Consider the following 18179-nt stretch of genomic DNA (forward strand, 5'->3'; position numbering starts at 1 on the left):
ATCTGATATTTAATTTAGATGTATTTACTTTATTTTTTAGTATGTGCTGTGAATGAGAACAGCCACAAAGTGTGGGTAATGAATACGTGCATTGTGCTCTGGTCGTCTTTGTGGAGAGATGAAAGGTGATATTCCATTAATTAGACTGTCAACAATATTGGTTATATCATGTTTGAACGCCGCACAGTTTTATAATCTATTTTTTTATTGCTATACTCACTGTGCATTATATGAGAGAGTGACTGCTGCTCCTCCATGTCTCAGATGATCTTAAAGGGTTGGATCGTTAACACCGTGGCCGATCACTAAACCGATAATAGCCTTTTTAAATGAAGTCTTTGACACACAAGACGAGATGAGACCATTTACTTGGCTTAAGTGTGGTTTCACACAGCAGCAAAGTGATTTACTTACATAATTAACTTTGATTAGTATATATATCAATACTGAGCAACATATTCACACAAAAGGGTTTAATTAGTAGAACAAAGTACAGCCATGTTTCTTCATAACTTTAAAATGTCTATGCTTGCATAAAAATACAGCATAGGTTTCATCAAATACACTTAAACACATGAATTAGGCAACAATCTAATAAGAAATGTAAATCCAAAAGTATAATAAGGAGAACAATCATCAAAAATAATCATTTGTATTTAACAAAACATTCTTATCATTAAAGTAGGTTAATTGACTATTCACTCCACCCTCTGATGTCATTGTTTCATCAGCAAGGAATAGTATTTTACTTTTTCCACTCAGTCTTTATCATTTGTCAGTATTAATGTAGAGGTTGCAGAGCAGGAGTGCCGTTCCACTAGTGCTTCTCCACCATCAGTCCATCATATCATTCCTCCAGTAGTGAAGGGGAAGTCACTAAAACCTGAACTAAAACCATATTATTGGCTTCCTGCTGTGATCATTCTGAGTAAATGAAAGATTACCAGAACGATGACACTTTATGCAGATTCTAGGGAGAGCAGCTTATGGATCAGCTCACTCTCACATGGCGATGCATGACTGAATCACCTTCAGCTGGTCTTGGCGTCCAATTAGATGTGATGCATCGTCTGTAACTGTCTGAGAAGGAACCGTGCCTGCCTCCAGTTCGTCAGACTTTGTCCTTGAGGAGTGAGCCCGACTCCTGAGCCTCCCAGATTTCCCCTGAGACTCCACAGACCGTCACTCTCCCTGCCTTGTTAGGTTAGGCAACAGCGTGGATCCACCACACAGGCTTTTAATATGCACTCACACGCCGTCTCCCCCGGGACGTTGCTGTACCTGGTGAGCAGTGGAGCAGAGCTGAGCACTGTGGGAATATTAGCGTCAGACTCACCTGACCTGACAAACGCTGTGAGGAACACAAACGACTGCGGTGTCGTAATTTAAAGCAGGAACTTTTTTAACCGAAGACAATTGATATCTCCTGACACGGAAAATAAATGCATATTCTCCCCTTAACTGTTTGCTATTTCTCTATAATATTAAATATTGTTACAGGTGCTAAATGCAAAATTGAGCTCAAGGTTCTCAACATGGTGACGACTTAGCCGGTGGCTTGCAGCTAACAGTGCTAACAGCTCTGCTAGTGCTAGTAGCTCTGCTAGTGCTAACAGTGCTGCGTTGTTTGAGAAATAGCTGTATATATGGCATCATGCCGTCATTAACCTGCTCTGCTTTGTTTCGTCCACCTGTTCAGGTTTCACTCCCTGTCCAACGGGTCGCTCTGTCTACATGACGTTGTGTGTGCTGTTCATGCACATGCAACGTCCCTCTGGTGTAACTGCCCTCCATTCACTTTAGTGCTGCTATGTTTCCTCTGCCGGTCACCTCTATGCATTTCTTCATATAGTAACGAACCGACCCCAAGGCTCTCTGGGGATATATTGATTGATTGATATATTTTTCAATCGGAGACAGTCGATTATTATTAGCTTTCTGTCCGTCTATATTTGACATAGATTTCTGAGTGGCTATGCAGCTCCTGGCTCTGTGCAGTGATAGAAAGTGACCTGTGTCTCGGCCCTCCGGCCTGATTGTTTGCATCCACACTCAGGTCAATTTTATTTACAATGACTCAATATCACGGATCACAAACTTGCCCGAAGGGGCTTTGCAATCTGTGCAGCATGCATTAGACCCTCAAGTTGGAGGGAAAAAATCCCCAAAAGAAACCCGTAGTTGGGGGGGTGGAAGAAATGGCAAGAAGAGTAACTGTAGAGTAACTGTGGGAAACGTGCAGCGCTGTCGTCCTGTCAAAACGATGCCACGAGATGATGATGTTGAAATGTGACAGATGCCAAATATAAATGTTGCCCTACGTGTGAATTAACCTTCACATATCTGTGCTTACGAGGAGAGGCGGAGGAGGACTGTTAATGTTTAGATGCGGATACAAACGGAACATTTTAATATATGAAAAAAAATATATTATCAACAACTGGCATTACATTAGCCGCACTAAAAAGGGCATTTAAGGGGGACTGTTTTCAGCTGTGGACTTTGGTGTTCCAGTGCATTGACGACAGAACAAACAAAGTTTAATCCTACACACACTGAGATCATGAATTGTCTTTTGAAGTCTGACTATTAATACTGCCGCTGCCCTGTTGCATAACAGCTGGTGTGCAGCAGCTACTAGCTTGGAGCTTACACTCTAGTCTTGTGTAATTACCCTTAACTTTACCTTTTGGGTTTGGCAGTCTGGCAGCGCGGTATTGCTGAGCAAATTTATGTCACTGACTTGGTGGAAGTTTGTATTGGCAAACATTCCCACTAAACCTGTTGGTGCTGCGCAGATGTTAAAATGATGTCTCTACGTGTTGGCTCAGGGATACACAGACAGACACCCAATGTCAGCGGGGATCAGGTCCAGCCGCGCCCCTGAATACAGGATAAAGTGGGAGACGATGGGCCAAAAGTTGGAATCCAGCGTGATCATAGCACTGAAATAAAATCAAATGATATCATGGATTAATTTCTTACTGTTGCAGTTGTTAAGACAAACTTTTAACATGGACTTTGGATTGTCCTTCATAAACATCACAGGTGATCAGAGCAGAAGCCGGAGTGGTACAACTCATGCATGCATGATGGCCTTCTGTCGCCACGGTAAAATCTTTGACTGTAACACTGTTGATATGCTGCTCTGGCATATATCAAAGTGGCCTTCCAGTCTGCCTAGTCTCATCTTGTTGAAGCAAATTTAGTTGCAACTTGATGTAGAGTAGGTGAGTAAATAGTGAGTAATCAATGATACCATCTTTATGGTTGTGTTTTGACTTTATGGCTTTTGTGGCCCGGACATATATTTCACAACTTCCTTAAGTAGAAACTAATCTATAATCTATTCTTCTTCTGGCACATTTTGGAAGAGCGACGGGTCACTTCGAAAGTCATAAACCCGAGTAGCTGATAAAACAAACATCTTTGAATGAAGCTGCACACTGTACAGCAATTCAGGATGTCTGCCAGGATATTGTACGTCAACGGGCAAATCAGACTTGGCAACCACTATCAGTCACCTCGTATCTTTCTCAGCATACAAACCGACATGCGGTGGTGATGGTTCCCAAACACCGGGGCGAGGGAGGACAATCTGCTCCTCGTCATCCCACCTCGTCCCCTCCCGCTAACCGCCTCGTTGAATCGTGGAACACTGAGGGGAATCTGTCTCAGAGGCTCAACTGATTTTCAGAATGTAGACCATAGCTTTAATGTTGAACAGTAACTGATATGTTGTCTTCACCAGCTCATTAGCAGCTATTTGATTTAAATATTCCAGAAGCTAAAACACTGAGACTAAATATGAACTTGAGGCCAACGTTTCCCTTTTCCTGCCTTTTCCTGCCTAATTTGTGTCGATTCAGGAAATGCAAAAGAAAATTGGCGAGAAGAAAAGGAAAATACGGCTCTTTCTCTTATTGTTCTCTCTGTCCATTTGTACGGCTCCACTTTTGCCCATTTCTTAACAGAATTGTGATTCAGGGCAGCGAAGCACAATATCACCTCTCGAGTCATTTTCAATGTACTAGAGTATTGCACTCTTCTTTTCAAAAACACTCTCACTTAAACAGTTCAGGCGTGTTTCCTGAGGCCATGCACACTTCTTCATCCTCAGTTGCCCTGTTATATAAATATTTTGGACATTCAGACATTGTGCTAAAATTGTTTTCTCTCCAGTGTGCATCTGTCATGTATTGTGACACTCAATCACAAAGTGAGGCTACACTATGTTAAGGGGAGTTCATCTTCAAAGTTTTACCCATTTCTATGGGTAGTGCCCCGGGCAGTGTATTTAAGTTGTTCAAGTTTGAGGTGGGACATCACGTCCTCCACCCAACGTCTATGAGAGGGGGGCGTGACCTTGAATGCTATAGCCTCAGCCTGGTGCCTAGATATCGGTGTCTCCTGAGGGATGACCCCATATAATCAATGGGTTGGGACTGATAACTTTATTACACATGTATGAAAATGTATCAAATATATTCGTCCAAAATAGCTCTAGTTTTGGGCAAAACCAAAACATATGACTGAGACTAGCTGGGTCTTACCTGCATCTGACGCAAGTTCTGGGTTCAAGGTCTGAGCCAGGGAAGAGTTGGCTAGATTACTTGCAGATACATGCAACCTGTGCAGAACCTTAAATTGCAGCAGCCCATGTCGGATAATTGCCTGCTAGTTTACGTCTGAAATGGTGGCCAAAAAAAAAATAATGATTGTAAAAAAATATAATGATTCAAAAGCAGAAAAATAACAAAACGGAGAGGAGGCTGACAACAAATCATTGGGGAGTTTTAATAGACAGACGTCCCTGTAACTCACAAATGTGTCAGCTGCCTCTCCTCATCACACCTGTCTCTTGGGAGTTGGAACTACACCGACCAAAATGCAAGCAAAGGAATTATGTATTCAGGTGCTGGATGTGCTCTGCATGTGAGGATGTAATGTATGTACCCTTCAAATGCCTGAACTGGATGCTCGTGACTCATGAGCATTATGTTAATGCCTGCTTTTCTCAAGCTCCAGAATACTGATTCCCAGTGAAATAAACAGACGGAGTTGATGATGAAGGATGGAGGTCGAGCTGTGTGCTGGAATGTTTCTGCTCATCTGTCAATGCAACTGAACCTTTGCAGTAATGCTCTCTGGGGACACTGAGCATATATATCTTAATTGAATTATAGACGACTCATTAGTCAAGTGAGTGAGGGCTAATTAAGTTGTCACTGACGAGAAACGTTCCTTTAAATCAAAATATAGGATTAATACAGTGAAGCACTCTGATAATGATGTTCTTACAAATAAAATGAACTCTCTTGTTGACCTTATTTACCCAGAAAGTTATCATACTTTAGTTCTTTAGTAACCTTTGGAGACGGGTCAGATGGGGTTCACTCAGCTATTTGGTGCAACTTACTACTGAGAGCTTCCTGCTAAATGCAGCTGTAGAGAATTACAGTAGAGCAACTTACTGTCAGTGAAATCCTATCATCATATCTGATTAACAGCTCCATTAGTAGGCCGTAAACAAATATTTAATTACACCTTATCTCTCATCTTCATTTCTAATGTGGACACGCTGAATGGAGAGTCAACAGCACGCTGGCAAGCGAAACCATCCGAGCAGGCAGATGAATTATAATGCATCCTGCTAATCTCTTCCCTAATCGCTCTATAATAATCTGTCGGTTTAACTGTGACTCAGCGCTGAGATGTTTCTGGGCCCTCGGGATACGCTCGCTCCTAGGATGTATGTGACCGTGTTTGTGTGCCGAGAAAGGAGAAAGTGGGAAAACGATATTACACAACACTATGCAGGTCAGAATAATAGTGAACGATGCCGTGTTTCTGGAAAGTATTTTTAGAGGCACCAGGGGCCAGATGTATAAACAACATATGTATGGACAAAAACGATTTGGTTGTACTTTCTTAGATCAAGATGAAGAGCCAAATCAGATGTACGATGTATCAAAACGGTGCGCTGTGTAGTGCTGTCGCTCGTGGCCATGGAAATAATGAGTGGAACTTTTCAAAGAAGTCATTTTCAAAGTCATCTTTGGCCAATTACAGCAGCTCTCATAGTCTCCAGGTTCTGAGAAAAGACAATCATGTCTCTTGTTCCGTGGCATCGTTTGTGAGTCCATAGCTAATGTTGAAGGAGTTAAAGCTTGTTAATAAGCACACATTTACTCAATGACTTGGATTTACAAAACAGAGCCATTTACAGGTGAACTGAACCAGTGTTATGCATTTAGTCCACATACATTTCAGAAGTTCTGACCTAAATCATTTCCTACTTATTTTTTAAAAATGGGCGAGAAGCCTTTGGATTGCGTTGGGTTCAGCTTTTTACCACTTCTCTGTGTGGAAGCGTACATGCACGTGTTGCATGTGTGAGTCAGCGACGGTCAGATGGCTTGTCATTCTGCATCAGACTCAACAGTGTGATCAGTCACACCACATCCTGCCAAATTCATCACAGTGGCAGGTCAACGTATACGAGGTTCCCCGTGAAAATGTGACACATTTTGTAAAGAAATCCTGTTTTAAATGCCATCCTTCTTGCTGTGTGTGTTTCCATCTGGGTGCAAACTTAGTCGCAGCTCTTTTCATAGCTGCCGATGATGAACCTTAAATCTGTCTCTTTATCTGAAAGTCATGCTTTTGGGGTTTTGATGGAGTACAGGCAACCAGCGCTGAATCCACCCATCAGGCTCACAGCACACAGACAGCTGAGTCACGTGGAACTGAGCTTTACACGATGAAGAAGAATCCTGTTAACTGGATGCATATTTAACGGGTTCCCTTCTCTTGCCAAATTGGCTCACAAGCCGCTCTTTTCTTTGGCTGTGGATAATAACTGGTACCCGGTACCTTTTTTGGTACCTAAGTCGAGGTTCCAAGCAAGCTAATTTGATGCTAGAGGTTGATGTTGAAACGCTGCAGACCTCTGATTGGTCAGAGCAAACTGTCACTCACGAAAAACCTGACACGGCAACTTTTTAATTTTCTCCACCTAGATGTAGCAGCCTTCAAAGCCATGGCATTGGTCAACTGATGATGTTTGGATTCTGAAGAAAGGATGGATGGAGTCAGTTGACATGTTGGTCAGATAAGAGTCTCGTCTACATCGGTACTCTCAGCAGTGGAAAACAAAATTGAGAAAAGCACAACTGATACCAAATGGGAGTCGAGTAGAGTCGACTTGAGCCAAACCATGCAGTGGATAATGGATAAAATGTTAATCGACGAAGAAAAGTAACAACATTCAACAACTCTCCTTGGTTGACTAACTGTTCTCCGATCCTAGTGTTTCTTCTCTGTTTTACCTCCCTGTGACTGTTTTGCATGCTCAGTTTGTCTGTGTGTGTGTGTGTGTGTGTGTGTCTGTGACCTGACTTCCCTCCCTGCCAATAAACCTACACACCAGAAGCCGTTTCCACTGATTGCCATCTTCTCCTGTATTTAAACCTGGTCCTGCTCTCCACTCGCCGCCAGTTCATTCTGGATAATAGAAGGAAGGAAGTATACCATATAAAAGGATATGAGCCAAGATGCATGTTTGGGCAAAAGTGAATGAATGAGTGAAGAAGGATTAGTCTTGATTAGACTAGTCTGATTAAACTCCAGTGCTCCATCTACAAATCGGACTTCAATGCGAACCATCTAATGCATCCAGAATAGAAATCACTCAGTCACACTTGAGATGAGCCCTCTTGCCCCTCCTCCGGAGTCACGGGAGTATCATCAGGATTATTCCCTCCTCGCTGTTTTACGGCTGTATTGTTGACCTTTGACTGATGAGAACTCCTGTCCTCGTTTGACCCTCCTAATTGCTCGTTCAAAATGAAGTCTTTACTCAGGCCACATACGTTTTTAGCAGATACAAAGAGTCGGCCGTGGTGAAGTGCTGAGAAGAGTCCTCTTGTAGGTGTGAGTGTGCGTGACGCTGTTAGTTATGAACGTGTTGTGTAACCTGCCTCTGATCGTTGCCCTACATATTACGCCTCCTACTCTCTGATGCCCATCTCATTACCTTTTTTATTTTTTTTATTTCCCACCTGGCTAAACTAAAACACGTAGAAATTGTGTTGCTTTAATCATAAACATCCTACACTGCAGTCCTTGAAATAATACATTTTATAATGTCTCTCACTCGTAACACAAGGGAAATATTACCAAAAATAAAAAAATAAAAAATGTGAATGCGGGAGAGAGAAGAGCTGGTGGCTGTTCTTTGCCCAAGCATACAGCTAATGCCACTAAGAGTAAGTGAGAGGAGCATATTGATGCTGAATATCAAATGTGCTTTGTTTTCAAGGCATTTCTTCCATCTTGTTTATATCAATGACAGTAGGCTAACTCACCGTCTTTCTAAAACGGCCCTGGACTCGGATCACCCACACTGATTGGCTCCATTTGATGAATTCTGTCAGACGTCCATCATCACCTTTACATTTGAGTGAAATATCTAACTATCGATGATCGATTGCAATGACGATCGGTACGTTCATTCTCAACTGATGAGGATGGATTTACTGGTTTCCTCTAACGTAACAGAAGCTCAGACGATCAGACCAACACACTATCAGTGACCCATATTTCAAGCCTCAAGTAGATGATAAATTAACATCATGCACGTGCAGTTCTGGGACCCAGAAGCTAAAAAAAAACAGCTGTGTCACGTCGAACCCTCAACAGGCTCCATTTACCAAACATGAATTTCACAGCCTCTTATGGGAGCTTGATGTGGGTGAATCAATGGAGTTCACTGGCTTGGTAATATGCTATCATTGTGTTTATTGTGTGAGACTGCTGGTAGAGTGTGTGAAGTGTCATCATGTGCACTCGCTGATGGAGCCCAGTATCTAGGGCACTGTGTCACTATAGTGGCTATTTGGAAAGCTTTTCAGTCCATCTTCAGCTGATTTTGATCAGACGTTGACCTAAATAATAAAGACCATCATCACCACATTTACACAGTTCGTCACGTGTCAATTATTATAATAAAATTTTTAGTCTGAGTGTGTGTGAGGTTTGAGCATTTTCACATTTTCCTCTGATAGCGGTGTATGAAATTAACATGTTGTTTTACATGATGTAGTTTACAGATGCCTCAGAAACTCAATTTTAAACTTTGCTTCAAGGATTTTACAAATGAATTAAGCAGAATGCCTTCCTGTCACAAAATGTTACCATAAGACTAAACTGCGCTCCCAATGATGTTTCAGGGGAAACGTATTTTCTCCTTCAATACAGTCGCAGAAAGAAAAAAAAAGGCTACAAACCTACTTGTTAAAGAAACATCAACTGCTTGATTATGGGCTGTTTATTTCTGAACTTGAGTGATATCAGAGAGGGACACAGATACAGTTTTGTTTTATTAGTCTAATTTGTTATGACTTTATTTTTATTTTTCTTGCTTTCTTACTCATTGTTCTCTGTTTTAATACATGTGTTGTTTTTTTGTAAAGCACTTCATTTTCTATTATGAAAGTTACTTTATAATAAAGATTATTATTATCATTATTACATACGGTTTTACAGTGATATATGATGAAACTGTATTTGCTGAACTAGGTCAACAGTGTTTATGTGTGAAAGAATGAACTCAAACTAGAAATGGCTCCATGTGTAAAATGTACTCCTGTTGTGGTATTCTTTTGAAAGAATGTGATAATGTACTTTTGCCAGATTCTCGAGGAGGAGAGGACGACCCGAATGAGTCATGGTTGAACTCTGGTGAATAATCCTGTTGGAGCTGCAGCATTTCAGATATTATGTGCTTCTCTTGTTCTTCATGTATGAGGCGTCAGCTCAGCTCACACAGCTCAGTGGATGTAAGAATACTGAAGATGACAAATTCCTCCTAAAGTACATTGCGTCGTGGCTCGCAGGCTTGTCTTTGCTGCTCGCTGTGTGATTCAGAGGCTCCACGTTTCCTCCGTCCATCTCGCTGTCCCTCATTTAGCCCCTTAGCCCCCTCTGCGCCCGCGACTCATCAGGGCGCTCACATTCCCAGACCTGCCTCTGCATGCTTGTCAGAGATATTTAACCGAGCTCACTGTGAGTCAGGAATATTAAATATTAATGAATAATAACATTAAATGAGCACATGAATAGCTCCTTTTAATCGGCCTTATCCTCCTTCCCTTTCATGCTTCCTCCCGTCTCATTCTGTGACAGATCAATATAGCAGCTGTGCTGTGTGTGTGTGTGTGTGTGTGTGTGTGTGTGTGTGTGTGTGTGTGTGTGTGTGTGTGTGTGTGTGTGTGTGTGTGTGTGTGTGTGTGTGTGTGTGTGTGTGTGTGTGTGTACGTACGTTCACTAGGCCAGAGCCGTAAACCACTGAGCTCTACGGCTGTGTGAATCAACAAGGTGAAAGAAGTAATCACTCACCAGCTACACGATGTACCACATTAGTCTGCCTTTCTGGAAAAGCTGATTCCATAAATTGGAATTCCCTTAATCTCTGTTGGGGAAGTCCACTTCTAAATGCCTCCGTTAGACAGCAACATCAAATCAGCGTCATGCGGCTGAAGACAGATGTGACCGAACAGACATGTGTCTACTTTACAGCACAAGTGGACTATCTGTGTGTGTGTGTGTGTGTGTGTGTGTGTAGACTGACCAGACTGACTGGTTTCCTTTTTCCTTCATGTCCTCTCTTTTTCTCAGCCTGAAATTGGATTTTTCCACCTTCAGACCGCTTGCAGTGGGAAATCTGCGTCTTTTCCAGTAATTATTTGCACAAATGCACACAGCCTCCAATCTGCATTCAGTGACACATTTATATCAGCCTGCTATGTGCGATACATTCTAGGGGTTGTTGTGAATTATTTTCCCTGTATTGTTTATGTTCTTGCTGCATTTCCCGGATTTTCAGCGAACCCAAGATAAAGACAGAATGATTGTGTGTACATCTGTAGGATATTGATGCGTGAGCATTGGAGCGTGTCTGTGATTATAATTTGCTTCCCTCTCAACACTGACTGGATTGCATTCTGCTCTCGATGATGGATTTCTTCAGGTTTAATAGAAACAGATAAAAAAGTATATTTTTTCACAAGGATTTATGCAAATATTATGACGAAGGAACGTCTTGTTGATGTAGCACTATATTGTACTTTGTACATTGTAAAGGCTGTGCAAATACAGTAACAATGTAATTATCATCCAAAATATTGTGGATGTGTTTCTTGAACATGAAACATCAACTCGGTTATCTTGAGGAAATCGTGCCGAGGAGGAATTTGTTTCTGTTTGCGTGAAATGAAATATTCAACAAATGAATGTTTATTAATCACCCAAAGGTTCTTATCTTCTTTCTTTTTTTTCTTCTTCACAAGAAGCCAGGCTGTGTGTGTATGTGCATGAGATGAGTGGTGTTTTCATCTCGTATTAGTCCCCTTACTTGGCACAGTGTTGTTGACAGGTAAGCTGTCAGAGGCAGCAGAGGGAAGCAGCCTGCTGGGCATCCATGTGCTAACAAGTCACACTGGGTTGTGTAACACTGTCAGCTATCTGAAGTATAGAATGAAGTTTCTCTCCGTCTCTTTTATAACTACACCGTGTTGAGGACAAAATAAGGCAATGCAAGGCAAAGCAAAAAAAGATGTGTCAAAAATATTAAATACATTTGGCTGATTTTCTTTAGTCATTCTGTAATGACGCACAAATGACCTTTTCTGTAAAAAGATTAACTGCATTTAACTGTCTGTGTGTCATAATGTGTCAAAATGCCTTAATATGGTATGTTTGTATGGAAAATATCACAGTATAGTGATATACTATACTATATTTCATAAAAGATGTCATAGTATAGTATGCGATAACAGTATTACAATGCATAAAGTATAATGTAATACTATATGAATGAAAGTCAGTATGCCAAAAAATGTAATAATACAGTTAACCAAAAGAATCACAAAATGTATTATAGAAAAATCATCTGTTACAATAAATTGTCTTAGTAATTCACTTGTCTCTCCTGATTGATATGATATAATGAAGTTTTAGTTTATAATAAGAATTTGTTCAGACTTTTTCCCTCATACTATTCTGACTTTTTTGACATACTATACTTTGACTTTTTTTCAACATGCTGCAATATGACTTTTTTGACATACTATTCTATGACTTTTTTGACATACTATACTATGACTTTTTTTTGACATGCTGTAATATTCCTCTTTTCAACATACTATAGCATGACGTTTATTGAGAAACCATACTATGGCTTTTTTCAAAATACTATACTACTATACTTTTCCGACATGCTAGGCTATACTATGACTTTTATGACTTTTTCGACATGCTAGGCTATTCAGTGACTTTCTTTGACAAACTATACTATGACTTTCTTCGACATACAATAGTATAGTAAAAAAAATAAAAAATTACGAGATTATAAAGTGCCATATTTACGAGCTCAAAGTCACCAGTTTCTGTGAAAAAAACCGACACATTTTCAAGAAATATATCGTCATAAAATTCGGAGAAAAAAGATGTACATTTACAACATGTTCCCATGTCAGGCCTACAGTGGATAACCCAATCAAATTATACGTTTGTGGCGTAGACGATTGCCATCCAGGGTTGTCACAGCTCAAGTGATTGCAGGGACACAGGTTGACAGTTCTTAAGTTCTCCTTAGTTGCTCTTTTATACACATTTTATACACACAGCCAATAGGCACGTCTTGGATGTCTGTGCCAGGCGAAGCCAAATAACTGAGTCACCATTAGCAAATAGGTCAACAACGTTGGTATAAGCGTCTGTAAAAAACATTATTGTAATAAGTCCTTTCATATACGGAGCACACAGCGGAGAGTCAGTCAGAGGGGTGTTAACATTACTGTCCTTGGGTTCTGATGCAAAGAGGTCTATTATTCTAAGTGCATTCAGTAAGTTAACACTTTATTTGAAAGATCTTAAGCTGGGAATTCAAACAGTGTCCAGGGTTTGTCTGTGTTTTTGGCTCCTGTCTTGCCTAAAGCTGATGGCAGACTCCATCTAACTGGACTACTGTCAAGATTGTGTGAAAGCATTTAGAGAAAGATGTTCAACTCATTTCCCTCCTCTTCACTGTCTACACAGTATCAGTCTAAATATGTTATCTGTTTCATTCCAGCAAATTATTGGATATGAACTTTTGGACATTGAAATGTTGTCTTATGCATACATTTGAAAATAAATGCATGCCTGCCAACAGATCTTTTGTCCTTAGTCCTGAATCACATGATGTTTCTTACAATAAATCCATTATAGAAAGGTTTACTAGATGTCTGATATTCAAAGGACTCAGCACAAAGCCGATTGTTTCTCAGCCTCTTGTCTGCATAGCAGAAGATGAAGTCTTGTCAGACCGTTCAGCAGTAACTACAGCTTGATCGGTTCATGCATTCTTGGAGGCTAAATTGGTCTAATCTTAGTCATGAATGCTGATGAGAACTCGGTGCTGACTGCATGCACTTTTATGCTTCATGCTCTGACAAAGACTTTGCTCTGACACATAAATACAGTGGATATAAGAGAAATAAAAGGTCATCTTCTTTTTGCATTGAAATTGACCATTTCAGTGTTATTCCTTAACTTTGTCTACTCAGATGCTGATTCTGCATATCCCTTTTACTAAGGCATTTTATGAACTTTCATTGAACATAAGATTGCTAAAGACAACAAATGGCCTGCAGTCTGGGTTTGCTCTGTTTGATACCAGTATTCTTTTTTGTTGTTGTATGGATCCTTTCTGGATTGTAGTGCTAGATCAACCAAAAGGGTGTTTGTGTTCATTTTATTAACAATATCTTAGAATTGTACTGTATTGTTGGGTTCATTATCTTGCCCAAGGACACTTTGACATGTAGACTGTAGGGGATCCAGGGATCAAACCACAAGCCTTATTCCTGCATTCGTATCGCGGAGAAAACCTGCAAAGCTTCAACTGAATGACTAGACGTACACTTCAATGTGTTTGCATTTAACGCATCGCTCAAAATGGTGCACCTGATAAGAAAATGTTGTATTGAATCACAGAAGACGTAGGTGAAACCAATAAATGCTTTGCCTCTTCCAAATGTTTCAACACAGTAAGCTTCCCATCAGCTCTGATGGCAGAGGATGATGTTGTCCTTGACAACGAGCTGCCCTGCAGGGCCACATGCACCTCATTCACTGAAAGATTACAGATCTGATATTCTGAAATCCCCATAGGAACAGCGGTAGTGATATTGTAGGGAAACACAGTTTTTGCAGAGGCTGAAAAAGATCTGCCCAGTTGAGTGATAAACCTTAGATGATTTGTCACTGGAAGTAACCCAAATAACAAATAAATGCAGCTTTAAATAAGCCAATGTGAAGTACTTTGTGTAGTCATAAGGAAAAGCTGTGGATATTTCTTAAATCAATAACCCAGCAGCTAACCCATGAATACATATTTCCATAGATATTCCCTCCTGCCACTGCTGGACAGTTGTGTTTACTTCCATACAGGATGCCTTAAAGGGTCTCGCCCTGTGGGGAGAAATGGCTTGTGTATATACTGTATGATTAATGTCTGCCTTATATAAAACGTATTATAACCTCCACATCTGATTGCTTGCGCTGTCTCCAGTCTATAATAAGGTGAAGTACAGGGAATATTGATCACTTCCATTCCCACACCCCCTCCCCCTCCCCGATCTCTTGACTTTGTCTATATTTTTCTTTCACATTCAGAAGTCTGTGCATCCTCATCTCCTTGACTCCAACCTCCTTGTCCATCTCTTCCCTGAGGCAGATAATGAGCCCCGCTGAGCACTGATCGCTTTCCATAGCATTCACATCCAGGGTTGGTTTATAGAAAGAGAATCCCCACCGACAGTTCAACAGGAAAGTCCTTTTCAGCAATATTCTTCAATTCAGAACTTTCTAAGTTAATAGTTGTATAATATGACTGCCCATCATAAGAGCACTAGTAGATAGTAGTAGATATGCTATATTTGAAATGTTGCTGTTTTCATGATGAAAGCTGAAGAGTCCGCCCTCAGACTAAAAGTATTAAAAGAATATTAAGACATAACCCCCCCTATTTTCCTCCCGTGGTCCATTCCATAAATACTTAACGGTGCAGTAGTTTGGGATACATAACTATTTACCTCAGATATACTGCCAGAGGGGGCTCTGGGTCAATGGGATCCTGGAGCTGGTCTTCTTGCCACGCAATCTAATTTGCATCGCTGCTGGTATTAATAGTTTCGATGTGGAACATTCGCAGTCAAGTGTTTCACATTTTCAAATCATTAGTTTGTTATGTCTTCGGTGTGTAAAGGATTTAATATATAAATATAAACAAAATCCCAAATGGGGACGATTTCTACATAAGGTAAACCATTACATTTAAGGGTGAAGACTTGGTAGCAGTTCTGGTTATAGGGTTAGGGTAAATGCATGTTAGTCAATGTAATGTCCCCAAAAGTCATGACAACACGACTGTGTGTGTGTGTGTGTGTGTGTGTGTGTGTGTGTGTGTCTGTGTGTGTGTCTGTGTGTGTGTGTGTGTGTGTGTGTGTAGGTAGGGCAAACAGACGAAGAGAGACAACTCAATGACTGACTGCCTATTTGACCGACAGGTGGAAAGCTGCTCCCTCTGTGGAGCGACCTGGTGGCCTCGATACGGTTCTCACGACTCCAAACCCACTCACAGCCTTGGATTAGAAACACAAACAAATCACTTAGAGATATAGACTACATACACCCCCACATGAACTCACCTACATGCACAGAACATTTACCACCTTTACACAAACACAGCAACACTCCCACTGTGACTTATTTATTTAGTCTGTTGTGTTGATGCAAAGAATATCTAGGGTATGGTGTAACTAAGATGAAACATCTGCAGCATTTTGAGCTCTGGTGAAACTCAAAATCCTCACAGCAGTGCAACCATCTTCAGAGTTGGCTTGGTTGATATGGCAGTGTATTATGCAACAGAATGAGTAACATATTTGAGATGCTGAAACAGAATATATTTATTTTTTTTAAATCAAATGCAATCACTTATTATGTTATTGCCAACAAATGAACCGGGGTTATTTCAGTTAAAAGCCATATGTGTGTTACAGATGCAGCTGTGAGGGAAAATGTAAATTTCTTCTCTGTGTACTGAAGATGATTTAAAGCAGCATGGAAGCATGAGAAGGGAGAAGGACTTCCACTCAGATATGGAGCCCAGCATGCGCGTATCTTTCATGCAAATGTCCCTAATTACCATACATCTCACATATTTTCCCCACAGAGATTTCGCAGCAAAGCAGATACACAGGCTCATCACAGGTCTTTTGTATGCCGGCTTCAACGACAAGCCCCCAAAATCTCGAGGATCACAGTTTTAGAAATGATGCTGCATTGAATGGTTATATGAAGGCATCACTGTGGCTGTCAATCACACATAAAATAAAAGAACTTGAAGCAAATACTAGAATCCGTGACTGTTTGATGGGTGACAGGGAAGCTGATCCGACGATGCAGTTTTCCCAACGGTGAATGTCTGATGCAACTGTCTGTAAGCCGTGGCATTTGGAGCTGTTAGAGGAAGACGGATGGATGCTGACAAATAAGACAAACAGTAGCTCACCTACATCGATAATGAACTCACCTTTCTAGGAGTGAGGAGTTGATAACAGCGAACTTGTCTGTTTGCTCTCACTCCTGCCATTTTTGTTTGTTAATGTTTGATGTTTGTAGAACTGTTTGTTCAGCCTATTTACTGTAGTTGTGGACAGTAATCAGTGCTACCATGGTTATGTTTCCTCCTGGTTGATCTCTCTCTCTCTCTCTCTCTCTCTCTCTCTCTCTCTCTCTCTCTCTCTCTCTCTCTCTCTCTCTCTCTCTCTCTCCACCACGTTGGTTGATACCTGGTACAGTTATCAGTCGTCATGGAAACCCTAACAAATGGGTTAATGAAGGGAAACAGTGTCCACTATCAGATAGTAACAACAAGCACAAACAGTCAAATTAGCTGGACCAGAGTGAGCTATAATCTTATTTTCATGGACAAATCCTTCAGCCGTGCTAAAGGGTCTTCAGGTTCCCCAAAACAGTAATATTTCTCAATATTGAAGACACTCTTTTTGATGTCCATGAAACACAATGGATTCAGTAGAGTTCGATGTCTACAGCGTATCAAAAGTAATACATCAAACTGAGGGCTAGTCCTGGATTCAGAGGAAGTAAACACATATTTATACAGTACCTCCTGTTCCGAGGTGTTTTTATAAATACATACAGGTCTTTAATCTAGTGTATCTAAGTATTCCTGCAGACACAACTTATCTGTGTGGGACTGATAAGATAAGAGCCTGCCTCAGCTGTAGAGATGATACATTTTAATAACACATCTCTGTGAAACTGGATAAAATCAAGCTTTTCACGGCCACAGAGAGGAGGCATTCAAATCAGAATCTCTGCTGCTCCACCTCAAAGGAATCAGAGAATAACACTGATCTAACTGGCATGTTGTCTTTAAATTAAGATGCTGTCTTTCTCTTTGATCCAGGAATGGCCTTTTCCACCGAATTAGCAATCTGGCCGAACTGGCAATCATTTATTGTATTAGTCACTGTAAATGGGACATATCTTCTCTGTAGCATAAGTTATGCTGCATAACAATAATGTGTGAAGCAATGTGTCAAGTGAATCAAAACTCTGAGAAATGCACCTGGGTTGAACAGCTCAGGGACAAACAGCTTAACATGTCCGTGACACACAAATAATGAAAGTCTACTCATACTGGCGAAGGTACAAGGGTACTGAGGATTAAATGGACTTCATGGACTTCATGACTCCTTCTCCAAGCAAATGTATTTGCTTGGAGAAGGCGAGGTGAGGTTTCCCCCAGGATTTATACATTATATTAGTCTCTATTAAGTTCTTGTTGCAGTCTCTGGGTGACAATGTTTATCAACTTTTGAATGGCATGGGATTTTGTGAAGACATTCATGGTACCCAGAGGATGAAGCATATTTATTGATCCCCTGATTTCACTGTACATGACACCACCAATTGGTTGAAGGTTGAAATTGCTAATATAATATGAATATGTTGACCCTGAGAAGTCAATGCTGCACATTTAGAAAACAAAAACATGCAAATAGACATAATGATAGGAAATGCAGAAAACATTGTCACCAATT

General features: G+C 40.7%; 1 protein-coding gene across 1 annotated transcript in view; it reads left to right on the forward strand.

Moving 5' to 3' along the window:
- pik3r6 (phosphoinositide-3-kinase regulatory subunit 6) overlaps positions 1-9722 on the forward strand; it is a 75249-nt gene extending 65527 nt beyond the window's left edge. The window contains exon 22 of the mRNA XM_084002788.1: positions 9712-9722. The gene's annotated coding sequence lies outside the window, so the exon portion shown is untranslated. The remainder of the gene's footprint in view (positions 1-9711) is intronic.
- The last annotated feature ends 8457 nt before the right edge of the window (positions 9723-18179 follow it).

The sequence above is a fragment of the Eutrigla gurnardus genome, assembly GCF_963514095.1.
Source record: "Eutrigla gurnardus genome assembly, chromosome: 3".
Classification (NCBI taxonomy): domain Eukaryota; kingdom Metazoa; phylum Chordata; class Actinopteri; order Perciformes; family Triglidae; genus Eutrigla; species Eutrigla gurnardus.